The following is a 17,136-nucleotide window of genomic DNA, read 5'->3' as shown; positions in this document are numbered from 1 at the left end:
GACCCACTCACTAGCCTACGTTGCTCATCATTGATCTAGCTGCTGTGTAAACATGTTCTTTGGGAGGCAGGTTCTTTATCTACACTAGAGGTACCTGAGGTACTAGGTACTAGAAGTATCTGCACTGATTAACTTACTAACTTGGTCTAAACACCCTGATATAAATTAAGCACTGCTTACTGCATCTTAGGTTCTTGCAACAGCAACAACTATGACTGAGCGAGAATGCTACACCTGCCAATTTTTTCATTAGTGATGGAAACAGAGCCAAAAATTGAATGTGAGTGGGAGTGAACATTGCAAAGTTGACAGTGAACACTGAGCTTTTAACCCAAACCGGACGGCCAATTTTCTCTTTATTACATCACCTCATTTAAACACAAATTCGATGTGTTTAATACTCCAAGCTCCACCCTGTATTCATCTACAAGGCCGTCAGTGGGAGGCACAATTCTGAATCAAAGCACAGTGATTTCAGCACAGCCTGTACTCCCAGGCGTGTTGCAAAAGGTGACAAAATTGAAAATATGAAATCTTTGTGTGACACTCAACGGTTGTTCTCACATTAGCGACTGTACAGGAGAAAGCAACAACTGCCAAATACATGTCTCTGGTACTAGGGAAAAAGAAAAGAGCCTCTCCTGGACACCGAGCTTCTGAAGGCGTGCATGTTGGGAATACTGGAGGAGCTTCTGGGCACAGATTAAAACAAAGATGGCATTGTGAATTGTGCATAGGCCGACTCTGTGGGTGCTCTAGTCACATTCTGCAACACTATCAGGAGCATAGGAAAAAAAGAGGTGGGTGCTCAGCATGCACTGGCAGCCTCCCCATCAGCTCCTCCTCTTTACCCCAGTGCCTCCCACTTGCTGGCAGCCCCACTGATCAACTCCTCCCCCTCCCTCACTGTGCTTCCTGCTTGCCTCGATCAGCTGTTCAGCAGCAGGCAGGAGGCACTGCGGGAGGGGACAGAGTAAGAACAGGTGGAATGGAGGAGCAAGAAGAGGCAAGGCAGGAATAGGACATGGGGTAACGGAGTGGTGTTGGGGCAGCGCTGGGGTCAAGCGTACCCCAGCACCAGCACATTAGAAAATCAGCATTTCTGGAACTGCGTGAGGCAAGTTCCCCTCTCTGATTCTACAGCAATGCAAAAATTGTGGGTAATTTATGAGGATTATTTGTCAGCATTGCTTTGCCATCTAAAAAATGCCAAATACATGTCTTGTGTAGTGGGCAACTCAAGCATTTTAAATGACACTGCCCAGTTATTGCTGTTTGTTAGATTTTATGATGGTGAACTTTTCAAGGAAGGACTTTTATATTTAATACCATTAGGACCCTACATAACAGGAGAGATCACTTTTGAAAAGGTGCAAGACTTTTTGGGGAAAAAATGTGTAACCCCCAAGGAGATTGCTTGGATTCCCAGGGCTTTGTCTGCTGGCAGCTCAGGGAGAGGCACTCTGAGTTTGCCTTGGCTCCCCCTCCCTACCAGGGCCAGAGTCTGCCCGGCAACCCATGGGGAGTGAGATGCCCCTCCCAGGGGGAAGGAGAGACCATTGTTGAGGGGAGGCTGGAGCCAGCCAGGAAAAGGGGAGGACTGAGTGTGTAGGAGCTAGTAAGCCCCAGGCCTGCATGCAGGGTTCCCCCTGAGAACTAGCCTCTAGGGACCTGAAGGCAGGATCCCTCAGCTGGGTTTATGTCTCCACTGTTGATTCCCAGTTGTGGAGTTTGCTGGGAGGCTTCCCCAGCCAGGCTGAGTTGGCTCTCCAGCTCCCTGGGTGAGAGAGTCACTGCATGGTCAGCTGGGCTCTAGCAGCAAGTTCAGGGCTGCTGCCTGCTGTGTGGGTTTGGAGGCTGGCCTGGGAGGCTATAGTTTTGAATTTTGGTGCAGTTGTGTGGTCTGCATCTTGAGCCCTGCACCCCTTCACGGTGAGGGGAAATTCTGGGACTGAAGCAGCCTGGTTCCTGCTTGAAGAGGACCCCTGTGAGAAGAGAGCAGCCCCTTTGCAGAGACTGAGTCATCTCTCAACCTGAGGCTCATTCATGGAGTGTGTGAGTGCACCAATTTTTAGTTAGTAAGTCAGGGAATTTGTTTGGGGATTTTATTACCTGCAGCATATTAAACTGTGGAGGGATTTACCATCTTCTCCCATTTGTGAGTCCTTTGGGCTGTACTGGACCTAGTCAGCCCCACTGCTAAACCACCGCAGAGAAGGATTGTGTGGTCAACAGTCATCAAGGGCCCCAACAAAGTACGCGTACCAACGGGACACTGACCTCACAGTTGCTGGGCACCGGTGACCCTAAAAATAGTGTTACCCTGTTCTGTTATAATTGTCTCCTGTTTAATATAATTGTGTTTATTATAGTGTATGTGTTTGTGTTATTTTCTGGGAGTCTCCAACTATCTTACAAATACGTGGGGATTATCCTGGGCTAGAATTTTCCTCCCAAGCTGCCCTGGTGACCCTGCTAGGAAGGAGTGAGGGGGGTGGAGGCACCGCCAAGTACATCAATCAGAAAGAATAAAATTGAGTAGGTGGCGGGATCCAGAAGAACCCAGACCTATCCATCTGAACCTGAAAGGAGATTGGCTCTAAAAGAAGGTAACCAGGTGGAGAGGGGGCGCTACAAATGGTTTAGATCTTCAGAAAGTAAACTTGCTAGTTTTAGACAGAGGTCCCTCCACAGCAGGGAGATAGAAGGGCTTTGCTTCATGTTTGGCAGAGATACACCCTTCATTAAATATACTTCACTTCATCGTTCATCAAACTAGTGGTAAAACTGTCTGGGGACTTGAAAAAAGCAATGGGTATGGTGATGAAATTAGTGAGCCACGTATGCTCAACTTCTAGCTTGCAATATCAGCTTTTTAAAGCTCTTTTACAAGATGCTTCAGTGGAATACACTGACCTTTTGCGGCACAACAACATTTGCTGGTTAAGTAGGGGGCGCATGTTAGAGAAGTTTTACAAGCTTCAGAAAGTAATAATAGACCAATAAGGCTTGTGAGTTCCTGGAATTTATGAATGATGTCCCCTCTATGTCACAGGTAGCTTTTCTGTGTGATATTACTGGTCACTTGAATTCCTTATCTTGCAGCTTCAAGGCGAGACAAGCTGCGTTTCCAAAAAGTGTGTGTCTTTCTGAGGAATCTTGAAATCTTTCAAACAAACCCAATGGGAAAGACGTCACACTATCCCACATTATGAGTAGTTGGTACTGGTGAAACTTCATTGAAAATGATGCAAGAATTCCTAAACTATATGACCGAAAAACTTAAAATGTGTTTTGAGAATTTTCAAATTCCAAAAGAGTTGCTTTCATTGGTTCCAGATCTATTTGTTTTCTCTGATGATGGAACTTGCCCTTTCAAAGCAAAGAGCATTCTTGATTCAGCAGATGAAAGTACAGTACTTTTCAATTAGAAATTGTAAGGCTCCAGCGTTCAGATGTCTTAACAGTAAAGTTCGGAGAAACAAGACTTTGTGGTGTCTGGACTCAATATACTGACCTATTACAGCATAGCCAGAATCTAGCCACCTATCTTTTAAAAGCTAGGGGTCAAGCATACCCCAGCACAAATATTTTAAAAGCTAGGGGTCAAGCATACCCCAGCACAAATCTCAGAGCCACCTATCTTTTAAAAGATATTTTGAAATATAACTGTTCTAGATGATTGTAGTGATACCTTCTGACTGTATAATTGATGGATCTAAAGCAGCACTACTATGATAAAAGAAAGAGATAATAATAAGGGGACAAGGCCTTGGTAGGTACATGGATGGCTTGCAAAATACTTTAGCTTGTTGCCTTGCAGAGGTTTGGCCTAGAACTGCTCTTGATTGGTTCATGTGTAGGCAGATCTCTGTGAGGTCACTGACTTCTCCCCTGTAAAGTGGCTTCCCGGTCACTGTCTCTTCTATGAGTTCTGTGATGGTGGCCTTTTTCTCCACCTTCCTGCTATACAATGACATATTGAAAGGTTTTTCCATGTTTATTGTGCTTGTTGAGTTTTTTTCAGTATTATGGGAGACTCAGGAGTGGGAGGCAGGAGACCCGGTTCCTAATACCAACTGTTTTGCAGATTTGCTCTGTGGTCTTGGAGAAATCATTGTCAGATATGTTTTTAAGCACAGCCACTGATTTTTGGGAGCCTTCATTTCTGGGTGTCCATGTCAAAGCACTCTAGGCCCAATTTATAGAGCCGCTCACCACCCACGAGTCCTGTAGGTGGCAATTGGAATTGTGGGTTCTCAACATTTGGCAAAATTGGGATGAACGTGTCTCAAGCTGGACATCCAAAAAGAGAGGTATTAACAAATCAGTGGCTTTAATCTCTGTGCCTCAATTTCCCCATTTATAAAATAGGCATAAGTATGCCGAGTCACCTCTGTGAGGAGCTTGGAGATCCTTTGAAGGAAGGCACTATGTAAGTGCTAAATATTAACATAGCCCTTACTAATGTAAATTTCCTAAGGGAAACAGATTATAGAATGTAAAAGGGTTGTATGGAAATCTAATGGGGTTCCATAGCAATTAATGTATTCCAAAATAAACTGTAGCATTGAAGAGAAAATGGTAACTTTTCTGAAGGTTTGTTGGCATACTTCCATAGCAGGGAAATGATCACATGCCACTGAATAGTCCAATAGTCTATACAAAGATTAGTCATTGTGATTAAATTCATTTCTGTCTTTCCCTAATGGCTACATCTGAATACAGATGTATTGGAAACCCTCACCATTCGCAGTGAGGTTAGTTCCTGACACTACCGCGTATGGCGAAATTTGTGAATCCTGGGAGCCACGGCTCCCAGCCCCGATGGTGAGTTCCCTGCAGCTCCCAGCCCCCGCCACCTCACCCCACCCCACCCCAGACCGGGACAGGAGACCCTCCCCCGGTGAATATATGGAACTGCAAAGAGCGAATCAAGAGGGTCTCCTATGTAGCTAAGGCTGGGTTGTGAATGTTCCCATCCCAAGCAGATGGCACTGCACAGGTGCCTGTCCCACACAGCTATGTCCCTATAACTCACCAGCTGCCGGCTCCTTCGCCTCAGAGGGCTTTGTGATCATAATCATATTGGCTGCATGTCACTCTGTCCCTGGGGCCTGCTTAGGTCTCTGTTGATGTCACCATAGCAACAGCGCTCAAGGGAGGGGCAGATCCCTGAAACCTGTTGCTGAGAGGCAGCGTGGCAAGAAAGAGCCATGTTTGGAGAGCGTAAAGCAAAGTCAGCCTAGGTCAGAAGGGACAAACAAACATAGGTGATCTGCATTCACTGTGTGTGGGAGACAGATCCGGGGAGGAACTAGGCATGGGACTAGCAGGATGACTGGACCAGAGACAGGTCTCTCTTTGCTCTGTAGGTAATGGGATGGATTAACCCCGTGGCTGTGGTTATGCCAGCTCTGTAGGCAGCACATGCCAAGGGAGCTGGCATCCATGTCTGTAGTATTTGGAGTTGCAGCCATCTCATACGCTGCAATGGGATGCTGTGATATGGCTGCATTGACTCCTGGTATCACAGGGCCCTGTGCATGATGGGGCTAAACAAAGCTGGGGAGGGAAAGAACTTCATAGGCCTCCGAATAACTTAATAAACAGACAAAATCTCTCTATCTTCCAGAAAAATCCTGCAGGCCCTGGAACTGGCTGGCTAGAGAAAAGAGATGCGGGAGGATGACTGTAAGTACCGAATGCTGCATGCAGTATTACACTTGTATTGCTGGGTCTCTCTTATTTTTTATCTTATGCAGATCATTTTCTAACGGAGCGCTCCTATCCTAGGTCATTTCCTCTCACAAGTCCCCATACTGTCTGTCTATTCCATCAGGGGTGGGGAACTTAAGGCTCGGGGGCCGGATGGAGCCCCTGACTTGTCTGGATATGGCCCCCAAAGCTCAGGACCTCCCCTAACATCGAGGAGCCCATGCTGGCACTCCAGCCCCCACCATGGGGCTGGAGCATACAAAATCTATTTGATAGGGAGTGGGGAGTATCTTTCTTCTTCTCAGTGCGGGGCCACATCAGTGAGGGGGTTTGGGGTTTTTCTTTTCTTTTTTTTTTCTTTTTCTTTTTCCTTCTCATTTGTGTGTGGCCCCAGAGTGATTTTTCTGTGGGTCAGTGGCCCCCGACCCAAAATAGGTTCCCCACCTTTGCATTAGATCATAGTGAGAGAACTCCTGTGTCCACCTTGGACCTTTGATAACGTTGATAACAAGTTGCCATCTTCAGTCACAGTAGCAAATTTGCCCAGGTCTTCACAAAATCCAGGAGGCATTTATTTTCTGGGAGTCAGAATTCACATCTGTCTCACCGAGGTAGAACACTGGGAATGAGACTTTGCAAGATCTTTTCAGTTAAAAATACATAGGGAGGTAAGTAATGCTTCCTACCTAAATCATGGCTGATTTCAAAGTGACCGGGGCATGCAGCTCTGAAATCAATGGCTCTGAAGCAGGACAAACAATTTCTATTTCCTGGATGGATCTTAAAACTGGGGTTTCAGTTTCTTTTTTATTTATTTTAGGACAGTGGCATCCCAAACCTTATGCTTTTTGCAGATCTCTTCCTTTGTTTAGGTGAAGCCCTCTTTATGTTATTAATAAGAACCGGGGACATTTGAGTCTATGCAAATTGTAAAGTCAACATATGGGCAGATTGCCTAGATCACCAGTCAGAGATGCAATGGGTAAGCTGTCCTATTCCATCAGAGAGACTAGTCAGCTTTGAGGGGGAGAAAAATCATGGCTTAGCTTTTTCTTCTTATGTTCTTCATCTTGGAGACATGGGCTGGATTCCCAGCATAGACTCAGGTGTTAGCTGGGTCTGGAAAGCAACGGCATCAGGCTGATTAATCAGCAGAACCATTATAAATTAGAATCAATTTGGCAGACTAGGGGTGTTATGCCTTTATGCCCAGTTCTAACAATGAGGGGGGAAAGACAGTTAATCTCTGCTAGACTATCAGAGGCTCAAAAGAGGAGAATTCTTTTTGTTAAATGTTAGCCCTGCGAGCCTTTGGTTATCTCCCCCTCTCCCTAGATTTGAGGGCAGAGAAAAGGGCTTGTTGACCTAATGTTAACTTTCAACTGCCAGCCATTCAGCTTGCTGGTCCTCACACCCCTCTCCTTAATCCCAACAGGAGGGGGTACAAAGCCTACTAAGGGACTGTGCCATCTAATTAACATTTGGCTTGAGCAAGATTTTATCCTTCTTTGTGTTTGCATCGTCTGAAATGTAAATGGCGCTTTTGCTTGTTCATGTTGTAGTCTGGGCTGCTTCTGGCCAGAAGTAGATCTAAATCATAGCCAATAATGCATACAGAGCATAATGCTACTTAGCTGTAAATCTGTAAGATTATTTAGTAGAAAAATAAAAGCCAAGTGTTGGTCATTTTGGAGGGAGAGTGGATCTCATAGGAATGAGAGCTGGAAAAGAAGACCTTTGAAGCTTTATGCTCCATCTTCTAGCTAAAACAGGACAGTTCTCCACTGTGATGTGGATGAGAGACTGATTTCCAGAAGTGCTGGACAGCAGCAATTCCCCACTGACTTATGGATCCTAAGCAGCTTTACAAAGATGGCCTTAGTACCTGACTGGTCATTGGGATTCTCAGTGAAGCTGCCTTGGAAGTGGGGAAAGGAAAATAGTAATAATTCCTCATGCCAATGACTCATCAGATTGATGCATGATAAGACATAGCAACCTGTACACAAAGACCTGATGTGGTCATCATCATAGGAGCTTTGACTGCCTTTGACTGCTGCCCTAACCTGATAAAGCAAGGCCCTCAGAGGTGGTCCCTGTCTGCCAGCTGTGGTGGGACAATGTGAGCAGAATTGTGTTCTGCAGCTTCCCATGCTGTTCTGGCTCGGAGAATGAGCCATGTGCATTGTATTGTAACCTCTATTTAGGGAGGCTATTATGCCCCTTTGACACACACTAGCCATTCAGTGATGCCAGGATTGTGTGCCTGGGTCATTGGTCACAGACACCAGAATGCAGCTTTCTAACATTCTCACCCCACAACAATCAGCACATGGAGAAGTCAGCCTGCACCAGAATCCTATGCCTAGATACTCTCTCCTCTGCTGCAGAAATTTGGGGAAAGTCTGATCCAGGTCCCTCTAATGGGCCTGAAGGGAAACCTAATGTCTGTTTGGATTCAGACCCACACTTTGCCTCCTTTGTCCATCTTTATGTTTAGGTAAGTGGTTTTCAGTTAGCTATGTGCAATGGTGCCATGGGAAAGGGTTGTATTTGTGGCACTGACAACTGTGGCCAGCTGATCAGATTACCTGCCTCTTAGCCCTCCCCTCTGCCCAGTCTCTCTTGTTTCACAGCCTCTAGCTGTGCCAACTTTCCTGATCCTGTTTGCTTAAGTAATTGGCACTGCATACTATGGGTAATCGGCTTATTTTTTCTCTCTTCATAATTTGTATACAGACAGTTCTCCCTTTCTCTTCTAAAGAGCTAATGATGTAGCCTGTTTTTGTGGGCTGTCTGGGTATTTTGCCATTTCCAGACCGCAATAACACTGGACTGCTTTTCCCATCATTACATCCCTTTGGTTTTCTCTATAGACCTTCCACTGCAAACATTAGATAATTTACTCTAGAACTCAGTTCTGCATTGGCTGGGAATGAAATGGAATAGGCTAGATGTTCTTTTCAGTTGTTATTTTGCAGTGGGTGAATATTTAAAAGATGGGGGTTCCCCCAAAAAATGACTCATTTTTCCTTGTTTATTCCTTTTGAGTAAACTAGATGGAGGGAGGAGGGCTCATACTGGAAAGTTTATATCTAGTTTCAAACTTCTTTGAAGTTTGGACCTGTTCAGGCTACTACAGCCGCCACATTTGGATCTTGAATTTTGCCAGAGCTGATGTTTTAGTTAGAACTCATCTCCAGGTAAAACTCCTCTTTTATTTCTTTTTCATTAAAAACTTGGCATGTTCTTCTGGCCCAGCTGTAAATCTGCTCTTACTGCTACACTCTAATCCTTTCCTTGGCTGCTAACATTACCATCCTCATTCTTTCAGGGCCTGGCTCCTGACTGTTAGATCTCCTTATTGGATTTTTACCCTCCAATCTATTTAGTCTCCAGTGTGTGCTCAATATAGCCCTTTAACCCTTCAACACCCTTTCATTTCTGCTTCCTAATATAGTTACCCTCCTGTGCTTGCCTCATCATGCATACAGCTCTCATTTGCAGTTCTCCAGTGTCTTTCAAGTTCCTTCTCTACCAGGCCATTTGCTTGCTGTTTTTTTTCTGTAACAGACTAACTCGGCTACCCCCTGAAGCTCCCAAATAATAATGCTCAGGTGTGATCTTGTTTTGCATGGCTCCTTTTTGTAAGTTGTCCAGAGAAGGCTTCTGAACCTGTTTCACCATCTCTAATCTCATTATTTTTGGACAAGGTGTGTGGTTTATTGTAATCTCTTTTTGTATTTGTGGGTTGTGCCGCACCAGAAAGATAAAATTGTTTTTTAAAAAACCCATATCATATTTCAAGAGGACATTGGCCGGAGATTTTAGTTCCCTGCAAGAACCAAAAGGGCCATAGTGCTCTTGCAGAGATTTTAGAAAGAGGTTAAAGAAAACCAAGACACTTTATTTTTTCCCTATTGAGGTCAGGTTTGGGTCAAGATTTCTAGTGGTGCCTACTGATTTTTGGGGCTACGTCTAGATTGCAGGCTTTTTGCGCAAGAAGCTTTTGTCAGAAGAGATCTTTCCCAACCCTTTCTCCTGAGGTCCCAACCCTTCTGGGAGCCCAGGGCCACTCCCCCATGCACACATCTTGCCCAGGGACCTGGCAGTTCCGTCAGCCCCCCTGCTGTGTGGTGTTTTTTCTCTGGATAATAAAGCAAGGATTTCAGTGTGCAGGGCTGTCCCTTTAGCACCTCCTCAGGGGTAAATGTCCAGTGATAAATGGTGGGCCAGATCCTCTATTGATGTAAATGAGTGTAGTTCAATGGAAGTCAGAGGAGCTAGGCTGACTTACGCTAGCTGAGGATATAACCCAAGTTGTCTGTACTCTGTGTGCTACATAGTTGATGGGGATAGGGCACCAGCAGTATCTCTCTTACCCTCCCTCCCCCAAGGCCGGAGTGCCTGTTAATGGAATACAGTCTCACTTGGAAGGAATGTGGAAATACAGCCCCTAGATGAATGACCATTGGTCCCTGGTGCTCTAATCACACAGCCTCCCCTACAATAGTGGGATAAAGCAGTTGAGACAAACAGTTCATATCATTTTGTTTCCCAGCCCACACACTGACGCAGCATCATTATTTTTAGACAATCTGGCTCTTTGTTAGTGGCAGGTCTTTATTCGGACACCAAGGAATGCTAAGCATGCTTTATTCTGTGTGTTGGTCTAGGCAGCATGTTTATCTCCAGAAAGGTGCCAGGGGACACAGTGTGTAGTCAGAACATGAGTCCTGGTCTCCCTGAACAGCCAGGGTAAGTGTGGGGAGAAAGAAAGAGTCAGACATGCCAGTGCTGAAATCCAGACACATGATCCATTTCTTATTATTGCTGGCTTTTCATCTTTCTGCTCCATTGCCTCCTACAACTGGCCAGACATTCCCTAGGCCTTGATTAGTCCACATCCTCCTCCTTTTTGTGCCTTTCCAGCTACTTTGTGATCTCACTGCCTTTGTCTCTGTAACCATGATATGTGTTGCTATGGCTAGGGCTGTGATTCATAGCAGTGTTTGCATCTTACTTGAAACTGGAGATATATATGTGTGCTTGCACTAAGCACTTTGCCACTATTCAATATTATTTACATAGGGAAGAAAATCCCTAGAAAGGAGTTCTTACTACAGAACGAGGTGGGGTGGGGAAGGGCTATCATGGAAGGGCTAGTCTGGAGAGGAGAGTTAGGAGCAGAAAAAAATATGTGGAGGAACGTTCAATTGGAGTGTGGGTGGCTGGTTGGTGGTGTGTGTGAGAGAGAGCTGGTTTTGATTTAACTGGGACAGGCACATGTTCAAACCCAGACTGGTTTCATGGGAGTGGCAAGGATGTGTATTGAGTGTATAGGTGGCGGGTCAATATGTACATCTTCCCTCCAGAGATCACATTCAACAATGACTGCAAAATCTTTCTTTCACCCTATGCTGTCTGGGGGGGGGGGTCCATTTGTTTGTGGTATACTTGCGGGCTATTGAGAGCTTCCTTTCAGTCAGGACTTGCCTTGCCACAGTGGAAACTGGAGATGAGCATTACCAAGAACAGCTTGGGAAGATGGATTGAGGGACTCTTCTCATTCACCTTTATTCCTTTCATTATTTATTGAGTTCCATTTAATGGAAGCAGCACATCTCAAGGCTGCTGCTGGCCAGAATCCCAATTGCTTTCCAAAAATGAACTAGTCACTGTCCCACCTAAGCTGGCTTGCTGCCTTCTGTTGCCATGACGATAGCCACATCCTTCTGTATTTAGGTGGTTCGCACCCCCGGTGACAGGTCAGATTCTCACTCCGGGAAGTAGAGGGTGCATCACCAAGGATTTTTTTTTCATTCTGTTTTTTGCACACCAGCAACTTTTTGCCCATGGCAGCAAGCTCAGGTTCTAAGGGAGAGAAACTACATCGTGTTGCTGGCTAATCAAAGACTGACATTGATGGACACCAAGAGGGAACGTTCAACTTTTCTTGGCCAGTTTGTGGGTGACTCTGATATTAATTCAAGATCAAGGACCAGTGAGCCTATGACCATAACGATTAATACCAGCAGAGGCACAGACCGCTGTGTTTTTGAGAAAAGATGGTTTAGCAGTTTAGCCACTAGTCTGCAGTGTGGAGAATCTGACTTCAATTCCCTCCTCCACTGTAGGTTTTTCTTGGGCAAGTCACTTACGCTCTATGAATTTTTCCTTTCATCTGCTCCCACATAGTTAGTTCTGATGTTCAGAAAAAAAAAAAAACCCTGGGTGCTCACCTCAGTTTGAGATCTGATTATTCTATTATAATTGTAATAAATTGGCTCAGAATAATGGATCTTCTATGCAAGGCTGACAAAGCTCTTGAGCTGTGTGGCTAATACTATTAGAAAAATTTGCATTGATGGAATAATTCTGAATTTCTTCACATAAACATGCCTTACATTCAGAATTAAATCAATACTTCCTGGGCCATCTTCCAGATCCAGAGGTGGGGGAGGCAATCTACTTAGGATTGGGTTTTAGTTCTCTCAGCCAGTCTCTGCCTTTAAGGACTTGTCTACACTGTCACTTTTGTTGGTATATCTTAGGTTGCTCGGGGCTGTAAAAAAACACCCCCCCAAGGAACATAAATTACACCGACAAAAGTGCTGGTATGGATAGCGCTCTCTTGGAGGGAGAGATTCTCCTCCTGACACAGCTACTGCCACTTATTACGTCAACAGCAGAGCACCTGTCTATTGTACCTGCCGACACCATAGAGCGGCTACATGTGTGATCTTACAGCATAAGCTCACAAGTGTAGACAAGACCTAGCAGTTGTTCTGCACACTGGTTTAATTGGTGCTGCTTGGGCCAACTGCAGGGCTGAAGTTGGAAGCTTCAGCGGTAAAACATGAGCCTCATGACTCATAAACCCCTTAAAACTGGAAGTAATGGCTGTGGACTCATAAACCTCTTGTGTGGACCAGCCCCTTGAGGGAGACAAATACCCACATACTCCTTGAGGGTCACACTCTCACCACAGGAGTCTCTTGTTCTTCATGCTGAGCACAGGGCTATGTGTAGACTACTGGGCTTTATCAAAAAAAGGTACACACATTGTGCTCCGCAATTTGTGTACCTTTTTCCAATAGTTTTTCAGAAGAGGCTTTTTTGAAATTTGTCCCATCTACACTGGACCAAATTTCAGAAAAGCCTCCTCTTTCAGAAGAACCCTTCTTCCTCATGGGAGAAGGAAGACAGTGCTTCCAAAAGAGCACATATCCTCTTCCGCAAAAAAAAGCTGGTATCCTGGAAAAACCCCATAGCCTAGACATAGCCCAGTTCCAATATGTCAGTACAGCAGGATACAGGGATGTGGCTAATGTGACATCTATGACAATGGACAGGTAGTGCCGTGCTTGGCTCTGGAGCAACTTCCTGTAGATGAATCAGGGGTGAAGCAGAACTGCCCCTTAAGGATCTGCAGTCAGCCGGAAGGATGTGGCCATCGGATGAGAGGCCTTGTAGCAGGGAAATAAAGAGGTCCAATTGGCAGGGATGCCAGAGGACACTACCTCCTTCCCAGCAATAGCAATATTACTATGCAAAAGGCCAAAGGATAAGAATGAAATAATAAACAGCTTTAATGGGGGACATTAATCCATTTAATAATCCACTCTGAAAATAAGTAATGTTTTCCAGGCTCTGTTGGTTTGTTTCATGACTTGCATATCTCCTTGGGACTGGCATAGGAAAGCCAACTATTAACACGGTGTCCTACTGCCCCATCAACATGATGGTGTGCTTTCATGCACTGAACCTCATCTGGGAGTACCCAAAAACTTAATAAGAAACACATATGGGTAATATATCTGTAGTATGTATTAGAAACACTGGATATTTTATTTTCTTAATTAGTGCGGCCATTTAAAAATTGGGATGATAAAATATTCTCAGGTATAAGTTGTCACCTAATCACCAACTTGCCCCATTGATGGCCAGTGGTGATTTATCTTTCGTCATTCACGTCTAATGATGTCACTCACTGTGGTATGGTGTTATTACCCACTAATGCCCAGCCTGCTGCGTCTCTTGTTGCTTAGCAATTTTATGTGACTATATAATTATAATATGAGAGGTGGCGTTTATGTAGCTATATCTATATTAGTATGAATAACACTGCTACTGTTTATTAAGGTCTGATTGGCTTCACTGTGCAGCAAAGGCAGTTTCCTTGTTTGTCTCAGCTGCCCATAGGAAGTTCTTCAGACATACCATTGTTTTATCACTCAGGTCTGCTATCATCCCACCAGTAGGGTCATTAATGGGGCTGCTGGCATTATTCCCATTACTCTTTGGTGCTACAGTGGTTGTGTTCCTGTAATAGACTAGCCCCTTTATGAAGAACTGGAGTCCAGTACCCCTGTGACTACTACTCAGGTGTCTCCCAGTTAGGCTCACCCTGGGTCATACAAATTGGGAGACGGGATGAGTCAGACCCTGAGAGGAGTCCGAGAGAGATGAAGGGCAGTTGAGCTGCTTGAGACCAGAGGAGAGATGCAGCAGAAAGAGTGATTAGAGGAAAGGGTGACAGGAGACCTGATGGAGAATAAGAGTGGGCTGCTGGTGATGAGTTCAGAGGAAGATTATTGGTGAGCACTGGCCAGAGCTGAGTGAGCTGAGAATTACAGGAGAGAATTGCTGAATTACAGGACAGATTGGGCAGTGAGCCCTGGGGAAAAGGGGAAGGTTCAGCTCCTCGGGCTTGCTAAGCTGGGAAACAAGAGGGTTGGTGTGGTGGGAGGATGGGTCACACTAAGCAGGCATAAGGCTTGCGGGTAGGGATACCTGGAGGAATGGAATGCCCTAGGAAAGGGGAAGCCGTCTGGGTGAAGAGATATAGGAAGACTGGCCACTGAAAACTGGGGCTCTGGCCCAAGGTGAAAGGAATAGGGGGGATGGCAGAGAGCTGCTGTTGACTCTCAGGTGGCTGACTTTGAGGTGAGATGAGAATGGAAAAATCCTCTATCTCTGTATGTGTAGTGTGGGAATTGGAGTATTATTTCAGGGCTGTTGAGGAGCTAATGCACTGATGCATACGAGTCCTGGAGGAGGGCTTTGCATCGGTCAGTGAGAGAATGGTCCTTTCATGGATGGACAAACAAAGGGAGCTAAGGCTGGGCCTGACGCTGCATGGTGCTGGAGGTGTTGCCGTGCCACAGCTCCACATCCGTGCAAGCTAAACAATGTGATTAAAAAGAACGAGAGCATGAATTCTTACCACTGGAGCAAATCCATCCCTGTGGGTTTCAGTAGGTCCTAGTCATCTGAAGTTCCATAGTTATACAATGGGAAAACTTGGCCCTTGTGTTTATGAATGGGAATGATCAGACTATACTTATTGTATTACCTTACCTGTCTACTAGTGGCTACTGCTACGGGCATGCTTAGGATAGACACAGAAACAGCTTATAAAAATATACAGGGTTGCTACTCAGAACTGCCTGAGTGGGGGCCAAAAAGGAAAGGGGTAGGCCATATATACATCCACCTAACCCTCAAGCTGCTGAGGCTAAGGTTACTTCTGAGATGCAACTTAAAGCGGTCACAGGGGTATTACACCTGACTGCCTGTGGTCCCAAGGGACAGTTCTGACTGCCAGGAATTGCCAAAATGCAATGGTACAACTCTGTCTATGCCCCTTTTACTCCTCCTATCTCCTTGCACCATGGGAAATGGAAGAAGGTGGTGTGGCGCCAGCTAGGGAGGCCCCGTACGTTGGGTAAATTGGTGCAAAACAACCACAGCAGGAGCTAGGATTTGCTCGCTGTCTTACAGGGCCACATGCTGAGCCCAGAGGCTAGGAGAGGTGTATGGACCCAGGGTACTCTACAGGTAGCAAAACAGGTGCAGCAGGAAAGGGCCTGTTTCTGAGCTGCCAACCACACTCAGTCTAAGTCTACACTGGCACTTTACATGTGATTTCTGGTTTGGAGTGTGAATCCTCCCTCCCCCCCAGCACAGCAAGTTACAGCGCTGTAAAGTCCCAGTGTGTACAGGCTACAGCGCTGTTAGCTACTCCCCTGTGGGGGTGGCTTACATGGTGCGCTGGGAGAGCTTCCTCCCAATGAGCCTGCGGTGGCCACACTTTCAGTTTAAAGCACTGTCAGAGCAACTGCGCTTTTAAACTTTTCAGTATAGACAAAGCCTCATTTGTCCACCTCTCTGTCTGGACTGCATGATTCACCCTCCTGGTTTTATTAATTGTTTTTAGTAGCAGACAGAGTTCTTTGTTTTCCTTCGTCCTGTAACTCACCATAAGGAGCCATTTAGCAGCATATCATTATCAGTAACATACTGTGCTGAGGGATGTGTTTGTATGAGTCACTTCTTTTGTATACCTTAGTAAATCGGTGGAATTACACGAGGATGTAGTTATGACTCTCCACCCTCCCATACTTTATAGAAATTGGCTTATGATATGAATATGCATAACCCAAAGATGCTTTGGACAAAATACCTCATGTAACCTATCAATTTTAATGTCACAGTCTGCTGGATCTGTGAATCCTGCTTTTTGCACGTGTCATTCTTGTATGTGAAGTTACAAATATGAAGTGTGGCTCTGTTTATAATTCTAAATGCACTAATGATGGCTATCATGGGAATTTAATGACTAGGTGATCAACTCAACAACCTGTATATAGCCTTTTTTGTCCTGTAAGACCAAACTGTGGTTGACCATAGAAAGACATGTGACTACCAACTGGTACTGGAGTCCATTTTGAATCTGGTATTTTTCCGAGGGAAGGGAGGATTCCAAACAAAGGGTTTCCGCCCTGGGGAAAGTCCATTTAAGCAAAGGGAAGCAATCAGGTTTTGTCTTCTGCTGGATTTTGAAACTGCCTGGCACATGCTAAGAGGATACATGGTACTTTGAAGAAGGCTGTAGAATCAAGTCAGAGTAAAAGACCAACTCTGATTTGAAGCTTATACCTGAAATAAGAAGAACCGTTTAGGGTAAGAACTTCTATGTAACAAGTTTCTTAATGGATTAGAATTAGCTATGTGTTTTCTATTCGCTTTAATTTAGTAACTTAGTTCGATCTGACTGTTTTCACTTGCAACCACCTAAATCCTACTTTTCATATTTAATAAAACTGTGTTTATTATCAAGCCCAGTGTACATAATTGTCACTTGAGGGGAGCAACTATATTTCTTTCATTGATAAGGAAGGCTGACCTAACCTTATGAGCTTCCCCTGTGTTAGAATTTTACAGAGGGAAAAATGGATTTGTTAGGCAGGGGAGGGTGGTTCCATTTGTGGGTTGGTTACCTAGGTGTTGAGTGCTTAGATTGGAGTCTTCCCATGGCTGAGGTGGTTCAGTGTCTGCACTGTTCTAAGGGAGGTGGTATTCCCAACTCCTGAGGTTTATTTGGGGGAGTCCAGAGGATCTGGCCCAGCAGGA

At 45.1% G+C, this 17,136-nt stretch overlaps 2 protein-coding genes across 11 annotated transcripts in view; one reads left to right on the top strand and one right to left on the bottom strand.

Moving 5' to 3' along the window:
• The window catches only part of LMNTD2 (lamin tail domain containing 2), a 71,959-nt gene extending 66,786 nt beyond the window's left edge, over positions 1 to 5,173 (bottom strand). The window contains exon 1 of the mRNA XM_075928265.2: positions 5,042 to 5,173. The gene's annotated coding sequence lies outside the window, so the exon portion shown is untranslated. The remainder of the gene's footprint in view (positions 1 to 5,041) is intronic.
• The window catches only part of RASSF7 (Ras association domain family member 7), a 121,892-nt gene continuing 109,926 nt past the window's right edge, over positions 5,171 to 17,136 (top strand). For 2 of the 10 annotated variants that reach the window (XM_075928291.2, XM_089778700.1), the window contains exons 1-2: positions 5,217 to 5,273; positions 5,636 to 5,694. The gene's annotated coding sequence lies outside the window, so the exon portion shown is untranslated. Of the gene's footprint in view, positions 5,274 to 5,312; positions 5,372 to 5,635; positions 5,695 to 17,136 lie in introns of those variants that run through there. The other 8 variants (XM_089778704.1, XM_089778705.1, XM_089778701.1 and 5 more) reach the window with 8 other exon arrangements.

Source organism: Pelodiscus sinensis, chromosome 5, assembly GCF_052426305.1.
Source record: "Pelodiscus sinensis isolate ZL-2025 chromosome 5, ASM5242630v1, whole genome shotgun sequence".
NCBI classification, from domain to species: Eukaryota; Metazoa; Chordata; order Testudines; family Trionychidae; genus Pelodiscus; species Pelodiscus sinensis.
This window is presented reverse-complemented; position numbering and strand designations above follow the sequence as displayed.